The 14,359-nt window shown below is 46.0% G+C and overlaps 1 protein-coding gene across 4 annotated transcripts in view; it reads right to left on the reverse strand.

Annotated features, from left to right (window-relative positions):
• The window catches only part of LOC122926933 (nicotinamide N-methyltransferase-like), a 117,188-nt gene extending 109,929 nt beyond the window's left edge, over positions 1-7,259 (reverse strand). The window contains exons 1-2 of one of the 4 annotated variants that reach the window (XM_044278456.1): positions 7,230-7,259; positions 5,134-5,221 (exon numbers count right to left, since the gene is read on the reverse strand). The gene's annotated coding sequence lies outside the window, so the exon portion shown is untranslated. The remainder of the gene's footprint in view (positions 1-5,133; positions 5,222-7,229) is intronic. The other 3 variants (XM_044278454.1, XM_044278455.1, XM_044278453.1) reach the window with 3 other exon arrangements.
• Positions 7,260-14,359: the final 7,100 nt, after the last annotated feature.

Below are 14,359 nucleotides of genomic sequence, written 5' to 3' on the forward strand. Positions count from 1 at the left end.
CTGATGATGTCACCACGTGATCATGCTGGGAGCGCACAGTGACGTCATCACACTCTGCACAGGTCCTTCGGCAGGTCTTTTTGAATCAAGAGAGGATCGACTGCCTCTGCACGAGCAGGAGGATGAGGTGAGTGATTTATTTATTTTTAAACCCCAAAGGTGCGTTTCTGTCCAAGCAGTCGTTAAAAACAGTCCCATTGATTGATTGTTTTAACATAGCGATTTGTGACAAATTACATTTCTTGTCAAACTTCGATGAACCAGCTGAATCAAATTTTTCAAAACTTCACTCATTTCTAGTTACAATGTATGAGGAGACAGGGGTGATATAAAAGGTAAAAAGTGCTTATTTTGTACAATGGTCCAGCCATCTTAACACAATAGGGAAGTAGATATAAGGCTGCATGAGCCGCCACCAGCCGATATCTGTGAGGCTACCTGCACACGTTGTGGAATACATGTGGATTTCCATACGGAAAAACTGCGGTGTATTACAGTACTAGTAAAGTGTATGAGATTACACACATCTCATGTACTGTACACTTTGCAGATTTTTTCCGTGCAGAAACTGACCTGAGTTTCGGATTTCCAAATCTGCAGCATGTCAATTATGTTTGTAGTTTTAGCTGTGGACTTCAGCCTTTTCAATGGAAGGATGAGATCTAAACCGCATCTAATCCTCACCAAAGTCCATAAATAGAAAGTGCGGATTTTGGTGTGGATAGGCTGCAGAAACGCAAATGAATCCGCACTGAAATTCAGGGGGATCTTATGTGCGTTGACCTGTACCTGTGTGCAGGAGGACTAATGCTTCTGAGTGCATAGAGTGTGGTGGATAGTGTATGATGATGGATCAAGTTCAGAAGAATGATCATGATAAAGGGGGAGGTGGTGAAGGGAGAAGAGTTAGATTAGAGCAGGCATCCTCAAACTGCGGCCCTCCAGCTGTTGCAAAACTACAACTCCCAGCATGCTTAAACAGCCTACAGGTATCAGCCTAGAGCAGGGCATTGTGGGAGTTGTAGTTTTACAACAGCTGGAGGGCCGCAGTTTGAGGATGCCTGGATTAGAGCATGTGAGAGGTCCACCTAAAAAGATGTGTTTTTAGGGAGAGACTCAAACTATGTGTGTTGTGAATTTGCCTAATTGTTTGGGATAGGGCACTCCAGAGAACTGGTGCAGCTTGGGAGAAGTCTTCAAGAAGGGTTTGAGAGGTTGAGATTATTTTAAATGTTAGTGGTAAGTCATTTGCAAATAGTAAAGCATGGGTAGGGTGGTAGAGAGAAATGAGAGAGAGGGGGTGCAGCCGGTGGAGAACTTTGTGGGTGAGAACGAGCAGTTTAAATTGAATCCAATACTGTACGGCAAACCAGTGCAATGACTGGCACAGGGTGGAGTGATCGGAGTTGCGGATAGACAGATAGATCAGCCTGATGGATTGGAGAGGGGGGGGGGCCAATTAGTAATGAGTTGTGGTAATCGAGATGAGAATGGATCAGGGTCACAATGAGAGTTTGGGCGGATTCTGGAGATGTTTTTGAGGTGCAGGTGACATAAACAGGTGAAAGATTAAATATAGGGGGTGAAAGAAAGTGTCAAACAGAACACTGAGATGGCGGGCAGGCAGAGGTCGCGCTACATTTTTTCTGGAGTAAAAATACTCTGACCATTTTTGAGGAGTATTATTAGCCGAGGAGGAGTAGTAATTTGCGGTAATTCATATATATAGTGCACAGGCCTAAATAATGTTAAGATCATGCTATTTCTGCAAGGAAACCATTACCAGTCTCCTCTATAATGTCTTCCATGCAGAAATAGCAAATTTTGACCTTTTTAAAATTTATCTCTCAGAAGATTAAATCCCTACCTTTCTTGAAGCACCAAATCTGTCACGCAGAGATCGGAGCGGTAGACTGCGCAAAACTCAATGCAATATGAATTGAACAGGGACGTCTGGTGGTTGTGGCAGGGAGCAGTGGGTGGTCTGGGACGAATGCACGGGAGTCAGTGTGCAATCCGCATTTTCTTGCGGACCCATTGATTTAAGTGGGTCCGCCAGAACAGGAGATGCTCTATCTTTTGCAGCATGGAGATGTGAATAGCACACGGATGTCCATATTTTGTGGATCTGCGATTTGCAGACCTCAAAATGGATACAGTGGTGTAACTGAGACCTAATGGAGGCAAAATGGCTGTCCCTATATCTGGGACAATATATTGGCTATTTGCCAGCCCTTCTTGGTTTTCCTGGAGTCGCCCTCTTAGATCCCAGCAGGACATATATAACATTGCACCAATCACTTCCAATCTTCCACTGGTCACATTCTCTTCATGTTCTGGACGGTCGGGCTGCGGGTCACTTTCTCCATGTGCTCACAGCGTCCTGTCCAGTGCAGAACGTGCGCCCAAACTCATAGCCCACCCCAACACATCACCATCAGTCCCCCCCCACCCCCCGCACTCCAATCTCTATGTCAACATGCACTGCGCCCGACTGGCCTAGCACAGACCCGATCATTTCATTCATCCGACCAGGGCAAGCATGCTCAGGCATATAGTGCCCTGGGGCGAGTCTGTTGGTATCTGATTACTATGGAGTTTGGGCGCAGGCCGCACATTCTTCACTGGACAGGGAGCTGTGAGCACATGGAGGAAGTGACCCACAGCCCAAGACCGCTTACCCCCGCCAGGCGCCACCCGGTGAGAATCTCGCGCCGCTGCAGGACCTCAGAGCGGTGTGCAGAATAGTCCGGCTGCCTGCTGAAACCGACCAATAACAAAAGCTCCTTGCTGTAAGGAGCTTTGTTATTGGTCATTTCACAGCGCTGATGAAAGGCAGGGAAAGTCTAAGGCGTATTGGTACGCCTTAGACTTTTTTTAAGGAGTAAAGTCGCCTGAAGACGCGTCTATGACGCTTGTACAGGCGTTATTGCGACCTCTGCGGGCAGGCGTGCAGACTAGGCATTATGGTCATGCCACGCACTGAGATGGAGTTATCAGGTTTAGGCAGATTAGTAGATGGAGAAAACAGTTTTCAGATATAGAGAGGACATGAAGTTAGAGACCGCAGACAGACAGTTACTGGTGTTCTATAATGCTGCAGAGGCGTAAAAAAGTATATAGTTAGAGGTCATCCAAATAGAGGTGCTACTGAAAACCAAATCTGCTAACAGATCGGGATAGTGTGGAGAGAAAAAGAGACCGAACCCTGAGGAACCCCAACAGCACCGAAAAGGAGGGGAAGTGGAGACAGCAAATGACACACTGAAAGAGCTGCTAGAGAGAAAAGGAGACAGAGAATGGTGTCCTTATTCTTTTGTTTTTAACCCCTGAAAGGCCTTATTGTGACTGTCAGATGCCGCGATCAGCATTGAAAGCGGCATCTGACGGGTTCAATGACGGGGGGACGGCACAATCGCCATTCTCCGTTAATTGCGCCCGTTACATACAATGGAATGTGATTCGTGGCAAAGTTATTTGGAACAAACAAAATTTCTTTGTGAACTTTGTCAAAGAAGCCAAATTGAATTTTTTAGAACTTTACTCATCCCTATTCAAAAGATCCAGTAGTAGGGGGCTGGAATCCTGCAATTACGGTACAAAGACTGCTTTTCCTTTTCCTAAAACAGACATACAAAAAAAAAAAATAATAATGTGCTAAGTACCGTAAATACCTTTGCTGCTAAATAATAATGGCCATATTTATGGGTCAGCAAGAGCTGACTGCCTAAAGTATTTGTCACTATTTTTATGCAGTGTAAAGAATTATTATTTTTTTTAAAGCACCCTGGATCGATTACGTGCAGAAAGTCATCCCTGAGGTTGTCACTGATCGTCTGTTTTACAACATTGTGCAAATAAATTTTGAAATTTGTGTAAAGAGACTGGATTTGGTTCCAGAAACAGATCAAGGGCAGATGTGCAACGCAATAAAAGGCTTTATAACGTTGTTTTCCTGGCAGTAGCTAAGCATATGACCGTCTATACTTACTGTGATACACAGAAATAAATGATTATCTCCTTGTTTTTGTTGGAGGCCCAAATAACAGGTGACACAGGGGTATTCACAATGAACAAACTCAAAACGATAAATCTCCAGCTGGGGCAAACATAGAAAACACTGGGCCCCATGGCAAGAATCTGAATTGGGCCCCTTTGTGAGCGACCCACAGCACCCCTTAGGGCTGTTTCACACGAGCGGATGCCGTGCGTGGCATCCGCTCCGTGAAAGAGTGCCAAGACCCGATGCAGACTGCAGAGGCACGGAGCATTAACATGACTGATAATACTCCGTGCCTCTCTGTGATCTCTTTACTACGAAATCACGGTGACAACCTTAGGGTAGGTGCATATCTACTGCAGAGGTTCCAGCAGAAGCCTCCGTTGCAGATTCTGGCAAAAACAAAGGGCAAAACACCACTGCATGCCGGATCTCGACTGACCCCATGATTGTGAATGGGATCTGGCAGGTGCCAGCAGTGTTTGGCATATGCTGGATTTGGGGATTCTGATATTCTGCTGGAACAGAATACCAAAATCTGATCACAAGTGAATACCTAGCCAGACCCGATAAATTGTGCCCGCTGCTGCTACTTCTTATATAGTGTGTTACCCTTCCCCCATGGACTGTGCCCGCTGCTGCTACTTCTTATATAATGTGTTACCCTTCCCCCATGGACTGTGCCCGCTGCTGCTACTTCTTATATAGTGTGTTACCCTTCCCCCATGGACTGTGCCCGCTGCTGCTACTTCTTATATAGTGTGTTACCCTTCCCCCATGGACTGTGCCCGCTGCTGCTACTTCTTATATAGTGTGTTACCCTTCCCCCATGGACTGTGCCCGCTGCTGCTACTTCTTATATAGTGTGTTACTCTTCCTCCATGGACTGTGCCCGCTGCTGCTACTTCTTATATAGTGTGTTACCCTTCCCCTATGGACTGTGCCTAATGCTGCTACTTCTTATATAGTGTGTTACCCTCCCCCCATGGACTGTGCCCGCTGCTGCTACTTCTTATATAGTGTGTTACCCTTCCTCCATGGACTGTGCCTAATGTTGCTACTTCTTATATATTGTGTTACACTTCCCCCATGGACTGTGCCTGCTGCTGCTTCACCTCCTCCCCAATGCTTACTGTTTGTGCTGTTGGCAGGGCGCAGTCAGGGCCAGGGGCGGTTCAGATCAGGTCCGGACTGGTCAGTCAGGTCACAGTGCGATGTCTGCTGGCGGAGGAACAGGACAGGGACATTTTACAAAGTGCAGATACAAAAAACTAAAGTATTTAATCCAGTCACAACTGATGTTTCTCTGACTGCTGCAGAACCTCCTAATACGCACCTGAGCTGCTGCAGAACCTCCTAATACACACCTGAGCTGCTGCAGAACCTCCTAACACACATCTCAGCTGCTGCAGAACCTCCTAACACACACCTCAGCTGCTGCAGAACCTCCTAACACACCTCAGCTGCTGCAGAACCTCCTAACACACACCTCAGCTGCTGCAGAACCTCCTAACACACCTCAGCTGCTGCAGAACCTCCTAACACACACCTCAGCTGCTGCAGAACCTCCTAATACAAACTGAGCTGCTGCAGAACCTTCTAACTCACACCTCAGCTGCTGCAGAACATCATAACCTGATGCTAGAGAACATATAAGGCTTTGATCACATCTGTGTTGGGGCCTCATTCAGAGATCAGGTCATAAATGCTGGACACAATTTTATATCCTGGCAGATGGAACCCGTCAGAGCTCATAATATTTAGTGGGATCTGTCATGAAGTGCCAGATCCAGAATTGCGGTGATTTTCGTTGTTCTGATCCTATGACGGCAGAACAGTGAACGTCACCAGCACAGATGTGAGCAACGCCTAATTCACACCTCAGCTGCTGCAGAACATTATAACAGTGACAAAGGGAACTACAAGTCTCATCATCACCAGATTTTTATTATTGGAAATTAGGGGGCAACACAGAGAGAGGTTGTCCAGGCTATTATTATTGGATACAAGTGGATATTACACACAAAGAGTATTAGGCGGGGTTCACATCACCGTTTAGGCTACTTTCACACTGGCGTTTTTGGGTCCGTCTGCGAGATCCGTTTCAGGGCTTTCACAAGCGGTCCAAAACGGATCAGTTCAGCCCCAGTGCATTCTGAATCGATAAGGATCTGCTCAGAATGCATCAGTTTGGCTGCGTCTCCGTTGCGTTTTTTTAGACGGTCACTAAAACACAGCTTGCAGCGTTTTGGTGACCGTCTGACTATGCGGATCCGTCTAGACTTACAATGTAAGTCAATGGGGAAGGATCAGTTTTGACTTAGACTTTTTTTCTAATGAATAATGCAAACAGATCCGTTATTAATGGATACAAGCGTTTGCATTATTGGTGCGGATCCGTCTGTGCAGATACAAGACGAATCCGCACAAAACGAGGAAAGTAGCCTTAGTTTTCTGTACGTCTGATCCGTCAGAAGAACCGAAAAATTAAGAAAAAAACTGATTCTGTATTTTAAGCATCAGTTCTGCATATTTGGCATCTGTTTCAGCCATTTATGCCTGAGATCCATTAAAAAAGAAGTCCTGCACGCAAAACGGGAAAACTAAACGGTGATGTGAACCCAGCCTAAGAAGAGAGAACTACAAATCCCAGCATGTCCAGATTATTATAGGGCATCATCCAGTGGTACTAGGTAAGAGCTTTAAAAGGAAATAACTATATCCCCCAGTATGGCCAGACTTATTATGGGGCATCAGTATACATTGCAGAGAGCGGGGTATAAGAGGAGAGAACTACAACTCCCAGCATTACCAAACTGTACTAGGGCATACATTGAAATTACATGGAGAGGGATATAATAAGACAGAATTACAGCTCTCAACATTACAAGACTGTACTAGGGCATACATTGAAATTACATGGAGAGGGATATAATAAGACAGAACTACAACTCTCAACATTACAAAACTGTACTAGGGCATACATTGAAATTACATGGAGAGGGATATAATAAGACAGAACTACAACTCTCAACATTACAAGACTGTACTAGGGCATACATTGAAATTACATGGAGAGGGATATAATAAGACAGAATTACAACTCTCAACATTACAAGACTGTACTAGGGCATACATTGAAATTACATGGAGAGGGATATAGTATGACAGAACTACAACTCCCAGCTTTTCTAGGATGTTATGTAGGTTATCCCTGGACACTACCAACCTCTACTCCAGGCACCACACAGAAGCTCCGCCCCCTCACAGCGACATCCCATAGGGCTTTCACCAGTCCTCTGCACTGGTCACATGATGATGACATCACCACAGGTCATTCAGACTTCTGCTGCTCTGCTATTCCTTGGCTTCCTGCACTGGTCACATGGTTGATGACATCACCAAAGGTCCTTCTCCGCTTCTTACATTCTCTTTTCACACAGGTAGCTATGCAACTGTAATTAGTGGGCGGGGCCTATTCTCCACTGCGGCCCCCTTCCCTCAGGGGCCCCATAGCAGCTGTGTGGTCTGCCTCTATTGGAGGTACGCCACTGATCTCCAGCACGCCAATAAAAACTTCACTTCTTTATTAGAAAATCCTTAAAAACATCTTGTGCAATGATTAAAAACATACCTAGGCATTTTGGAGATAGTGTGACTTTTCCTTCTTGTCCTTCATGGACTGGTTCCGTGATTAAAGGGGTTTTCTCATCTCAGACAATGGGGGCTTATCGCTAGGATATGCCCCCATTGTCTTATCACCGCTGGTACCCGCACCTATATCGAGAACGGAGCCCCAAAAGTGAAGGAGAGCGCACTGCTCATGCGCAGCCGCCCTCCATTCATTTCTATGGGGCCGCTCCTTAAGAAACATTTTAGTCACAAGAAAATTACTCTACTTTGTTTTTCTGGTAGAAATGTTTATTTTATTACCGTTTATGTAGTTTATAGCCTGCAGTTAAGACACGCTTAGAAGTCATAGCTTTTTAGTAGCAAATCAAAGGCTCACATTCATAAAAGAGGAACCATAAACTAAAACCAAATCCTGTGCCAGGATATTTAAAGAGAACCTGTCACCGGGATTTTGTGTATAGAGCTGAGGACATGGGCTGCTAGATGGCCTCTAGCACATCCTCAATACCCAGTCTTCATAGCTCTGTGTGCTTTTATTGTGTAAAAAAAACAACTATTTGATAAATATGCAAATTAGGGTCCATTCACACGTCGTAAGTGTTTTGCGGATCCGCAAAACATGGACACCTGCAACGTGCGATCCGCAATTTGCGGACCGCACATCACAGACACTATAATAGAAAATGCCTTTTCTGCTCCGCAATTGCAGACAAGAATAGGACATGTTTTTTTTTTTTTTTTTCAGGAACGAAATTGCGGATCCCCAAAAAAACGGATGCGGATCCAGGAAATGTGGATTTGCATCCGTTCCAGCCCCATTGAAAGTGAATGGGTCCGTGCGAATGGACCCTTAGCCTGTACGTCAGAAGAGTCAGGGACAGAACTCATCTCAGGGTAATTTGCATATGTATCAAATCTTTTTTTTTACACAATAAAAGCACACAGAGCTATGGGGACTGGGTATTGCAGATGTGCTAGCGGCGATCTAGCAATCCATGTACTCAGCTCTATACACAAAATCCCGGTGACAGGTTCCCTTTAATAGCAGTTTAAATTATCTTTGGCTATATCTGTGACCATCATGGTACTTAAACTTAAACATAATGTGGCTTCTCAAACTTGCATGTATTGAAATTTAAAGGTGTAGAAGAGAAAGGATAATGTACTTTTGGACAATAGAATTACAACATCCCACGGATTAAACCTACAAGCTGATGTACAATGTACAGTGTAAAATATTGAATATTGATTTCAATAAACTGTTTTACTTAGGGCTCTTTCACACTTGCGTTGTCCGGATCCGGCATAGAGTTCCGTCGTCGGGGCTCTATGCCGGAAGAATCCTGATCAGTTTTATCCTAATGCATTCTGAATGGAGTGAAATCCGTTCAGGATGCATCAGGATGTCTTCAGTTCCGGAACGGAGCGTTTTTTGGCTGGAGAAAATACCGCAGCATGCTGCGCTTTTTGCTCCGGCCAAAAATCCTGAAGACTTGCCGCAAGGCCGGATCCGGAATTAATGCCCATTGAAAGGCATTGATCTGGATCCGGCCTTAAGCTAAACGTCGTTTCGGCGCATTGCCGGATCCGACGTTTAGCTTTTTTAGAGTGGTTACCATGGCTGCCGGGACGCTAAAGTCCTGGCAGCCATGGTAAAGTGTAGCGGGGAGCGGGGGAGCAGCATACTTACCGTCCGTGCGGCTCCCGGGGCGCTCCAGAGTGACGTCAGGGCGTCCCACGCGCATGGATGACGTGACCGCACGGCACGTCATCCATGCGCATGGGGCGCTCTGACGTCACTCTGGAGCGCCCCGGGAGCCGCACGGATGGTAAGTATACCGCTCCCCCGCTCCTACTATGGCAACCAGGACTTTAATAGCGTCCTGGCTGCCATAGTAACACTGAAAGCATTTTGAAGACGGATCCGTTTTCAAATGCTTTCAGTACACTTGCGTTTTTCCGGATCCGGCGTGTAATTCCGGCAAGTGGAGTACACAACGGATCCGGACAACGCAAGTGTGAAAGAGGCCTTACTTAATATTGCTGTTAATGTTATGATGTGGAATTTTCCAATCACATCCGATCCTGATTAAAAAATAAAATAAAATCTTCTACATTGTTTCAAGAAAGGGTGCTTTGCAAGAGCTGAGATGAGAGCTGTTCTATTTGAGCTCAGAATAAAGTTAGAGATTTGGAAATCACCTGATGGATTCCCCTCCCCCATGAAATTGTGTTGCATTGAATAATGTCAATAGCAAATCAAGCAAAGACCTGTAATCTGTAAAAGTAAAGAAGAAAATAAGAAAATGGTCACCCAGCTCACCACACCAACATTGACGGCCATTGAGGGTTCCAAGAACTTCATGCGGTGCTTAGAAGGGCTGTTCTGGACACGGGGAAAAACTTGAAGGTAAAATCCAGCACAACATCCTCAAAAGAAGTAATAGTCTTTATTGATCACATTAAATGTCCGTAAGGTGCAAGTTTAACAGCTACACGTCCGGTGACGAACGCAGGTTTCCTTTCATCATGGCTATCGTCCGAAACTCGCACCTTATGGACTTTTAATGCAATCATTAAAGACTTTTCCTTTTTAGGAGGATGTTGTGCTGGATTTTCTTTCAAATCATTATAACAGAGAAATGAGGAATTGCATGATGCCCATGTAAGCTTTGTAACACCCGGGTGTGCGGGGTCCCCCCAGAGAGAGGATCGAGACTGGACTCTATTTTGTGACTCGCACTCTTATCTCCAAATAACAGCGTTTTAGGTGTGATCGGGGAGCCAGGTTCTCAAAGTATTCCTATAGTAGCCTCAATGTCAGTCTCATAGCAATGAATAGAAAAGACTTCTGTCTTCTGCCAGTTGGAGATGCGGCTCTCTCAAGATGGTGGCGGTTAACGCAGACTTCAGTAGGCTTGTATGCACTGTTACAGTAAGTAGCGGCACATGCATTAATGTATTACATGAAGAATCTGAACCCGGATTTGAGCGCTACAATCATTAACATATCCGGGGTCAGAATGCCTTACAACACACACAAGTGTTGATTGTCAGAAGAAAAAGTGGCTCATTGTGAACGGCCTAGTAAAAATTCTTCCTTTTAATTGGGAGCAGCAGCAGTGCAGTGTGGATGTGGTCCGTTTGGGCATCACCACGTTCCCTGCGGAGCTAAAATCTTTCTCCAAGATGACACTGGAGGCTGTACAAAAAAAGAAGAAAGAGAACGGGCTTTGCTAGTTTGGGCTACTGTTCCAGTCGGCCTGCCCACAAATCCATGGAGTCAGGAAACAGGGTATGTGCCAGAGTGGCCATAGTATAGGTAGGCCTGAACCTAGATGTTGAGACGGGAGCTATTAACTTGCTGCCTGGCCTCAGCCTGGCACATATAAAATACTGATCTATCATGTTGAGGAGATTGAAATGGCTGCTGCGGCTTCTGCGGCTTCTGCTGCTTGTGGAACCGGCATTGGGGTGACTGTGTGAGGGGCGGAGAGGGGCCTCCCTTTTAGACATGCTGGCGGCAGGCGTCTGCTCGCAGTAAGATGTGGTAAACTGCGTACACGGTGTTTTCTGGTAATCACGTAATTTGTCCAACCTTTCTGCGGGAGGAAAACATTCACCCATTCTGGGTCCCCACAGCTACACGGAGGACAGCAAGATGCGCTAGCTGTTCTTCTTCCTCCTCCCTCGTTACCACCTGTTGCATGAGCGTCAGCATCTCTTTAAAAATAAATATGAGGGGAATGAGGGACAACTCCAGCAGGAACAACATGAGCTGCCACTGCCCGGTTAGCTCTTGCTGCTACTACCCACTTTCTTGCTCTGGTCTTTGTTGGGAACCCATAGCCACGTATGTAACGGTAAGACTCCATTCACACGTCCGCAAAATTGGTCCGCATCCCTTCCGCAATTTTGCGGAACGGGTGCAGACCCATTCATTCTCTATGGGGCCGGAATGGATGCGGACAGCACACAGCTGCGGACAAGAACAGGCATTTCTATAGGGGTGCCGGGCAGGTGTGTTGTGGATCCGCAATTTGTGGGTCCGCAACACACCATGGACGTGTGAATGGAGCCTAAACCATTTACAGCCACTTAAGACGTAATACAAAATGTAATATAGGACATTACTACTGCATTCTCTCAGACTTCTGAGGCTACCATGATGCAAAAGTCCAGTTATGTGTTAGGAAAGAAAGTAAAATCAATTATATTTTGTTGATCTTGGATAGTTCAGTGTCAGAGAAGGACAGTGGGACGTGCAACATGTCTGACTCTGTAAATATGTATAAAACTAGGCAAATAGATTTTGAAATATATCACTAGACCTCGTCCAAATTTTCACCACTCAGATGCTGGAAAACTGAGGTTGACATAAAATGTAGAACACTGTCCTGAGTTAAGGTGGGGCTGGGAATAAAAAAAAATAATCTGCTTGCCCAGAAGTCAAGAGTTAAAGAGTAACTAAACATTTATAATAATTTTTAATATATTGTCCATAATCCCCTAAAAAAAAAAAAAATTCTAATATACTTTATTAATTTTCTATTTTTTACTATACTTTTACACCCCTATAGCGCACCATTCAGTGTGAGCTTAAAGGGATTCTGTCACCTCTCATAACACAAATTCAGATTTTAAACCAGTCACGCTCAAAACGCCTTCCTCCTGAATCCCTAACCGCCCACAGCGTCACATCCCTCTCCTCCCCCTTCCTGACGGCCGAGCGAAGTCTTGCGCAGACGCAGTACCCACTGAGGGCTGCGCCAGTGCGATTTGCTGGAGACTGAGGGAAGAGCGAGCATCTGACGTCACGATGAAGCTCCTGCCCTCAGTCTCCAGCAAATCGCACTGGCGCAGCCCTCAGTGGGTACTGCGTCTGCGCGAGACTTCGCTCGGCCGTCAGGGAGGGGGAGGAGAGGGGTGAGACGCTGTGGGTGGTTAGGGATTCAGGAGGAAGGCGTTTTGGGCACTCCAGTGGGGCGTTACTGGGCACACAAAGTGGAACATAACACCCCTCTGGGCACCTTGAGGATTAATTAGCATAATTATAAAAGTCATTTTTCAGCAAAACTACTGGACGGATTACAGTATAGAACAGCAAAGCCAATTCAAGGAGCATGTCTGTGGAGCATGACTGGTTTAAAACCTGAATTTGTGTTATGAGAGGTGACAGAATCCCTCAGTTCTCGGTACATCGCTGACAGCTCAGCAGTGTACGGAGTACAGAGTACTCATTTCATGAATGACAGCAGCGCTGTGAGTACATTGCTGCTTCTGCCCGTGCTCCCTGAACAATTACTAACTCTTGGCATAATACATGGGTACCCTGTACCCATGTACTATGCCAGAATGAGCTGAGCGGAGCGGGCTTCTGCTTGTGCCTGCTTCACTAAGCTCAGAGAACTGTCATGCAATTGTCTTAGCTTAGCAGAGCAGGCAGATGCAGGAGCCGCTCCGCTCAGCTAATCCTGGCATAGTACATGGGTACAGTGTAACCATGTACTGTATTATGCCAAGAGAGTAAGGCCTCTTGCACACAAGCGTATAGCTTTTTCAGTATTTTGCGGTAGGCAAAAAACGGATCAGCATAAAATACGGATGACGTCCGCGTGCATTCCGTTTTTTGGCGGAACGGAACAGCTGGCCCCTGTTAGAACAGTACTATCCTTGTCCGTTAGGCTACTTTCACACTGGCGTTTTGGTTTCCGTTTGTGAGATCTGTTCAGGGATCTCACAAACGTCCAAAACGGATCAGTTTTGCATTCTGAGTGGATAAGGATCCGTTTAGAATGCATTAGTTTGGCTCAGTTTGGCTCCGTTCCGCCTCCCTTCTGCTTTGGAGGTGGACACCAAAACGCAGCGTTTTGGTGACCGCCTGACGAAACTGAGCCAAACGGATCCAACCTGACACACAATGTAAGTCGATGGAGGACGGATCCGTTTTCACTGACACAATATGGCACAATATAAAACGGATCAGTCCCTCATTATCTTTCAATGGTGTTCAAGATGGATCTGTTTTGGCTATGTTAAAGATAATACAAACGGATCGGTGAGTACAGGCATGAGCGCACATTGCTGCTCCTGCCCGTGCTCCCTGGACAATTACTAACTCTTGGCATAATACAGTACATGGTTACACTGTACCCATGCACTATGCCAGGATTAGCTGAGCGGAGCAGGCTCCTGCTTCTGCCTTCTCCACTAAGCTAAGAAAATTGCATGACCTGGGACCCATAATGAGAAACTCCCATGTGGGAGGAGAAGAAGGTGCTGCTCCTTGAGGAGGAAGAGGGGTCAGGTTGGAGGAGCAAGACGATGATGACGATGACAGTGACACTGGCCACAACCCCCAATCGTCTCAGTGGGGGGCCGGGGTTGAAAAGAACTGGCTGATTAGGCACACTAACCATGTGGACCCATTCGGATTCAGTGGGTCCGCAAAAGATGCAGACAGCACTCCATGTGATTTCCACATCCGTTGCTCTGTTCCATGGCCCCTCCCCAAAAATATAACATGTCCTATTCTTGTCCGCGCTTTGCGGACAAGAATAGGCAGTTATATTAAAGGCTGTCCGTGCCGTTCCGCACATTGCGTGTTTTGCGGATCAGCGATTTGCTGACCGCAAAACACACCACGGTCGTGTGCATGTAGCCTAAGTAGTGTAGCTGTAAACCATTCTGACTCATAGCCACCAGGGAACCCTTCCGTAGCCCTGA

This window comes from Bufo gargarizans, chromosome 2, assembly GCF_014858855.1.
Source record: "Bufo gargarizans isolate SCDJY-AF-19 chromosome 2, ASM1485885v1, whole genome shotgun sequence".
Lineage (NCBI taxonomy): Eukaryota > Metazoa > Chordata > Amphibia > Anura > Bufonidae > Bufo > Bufo gargarizans.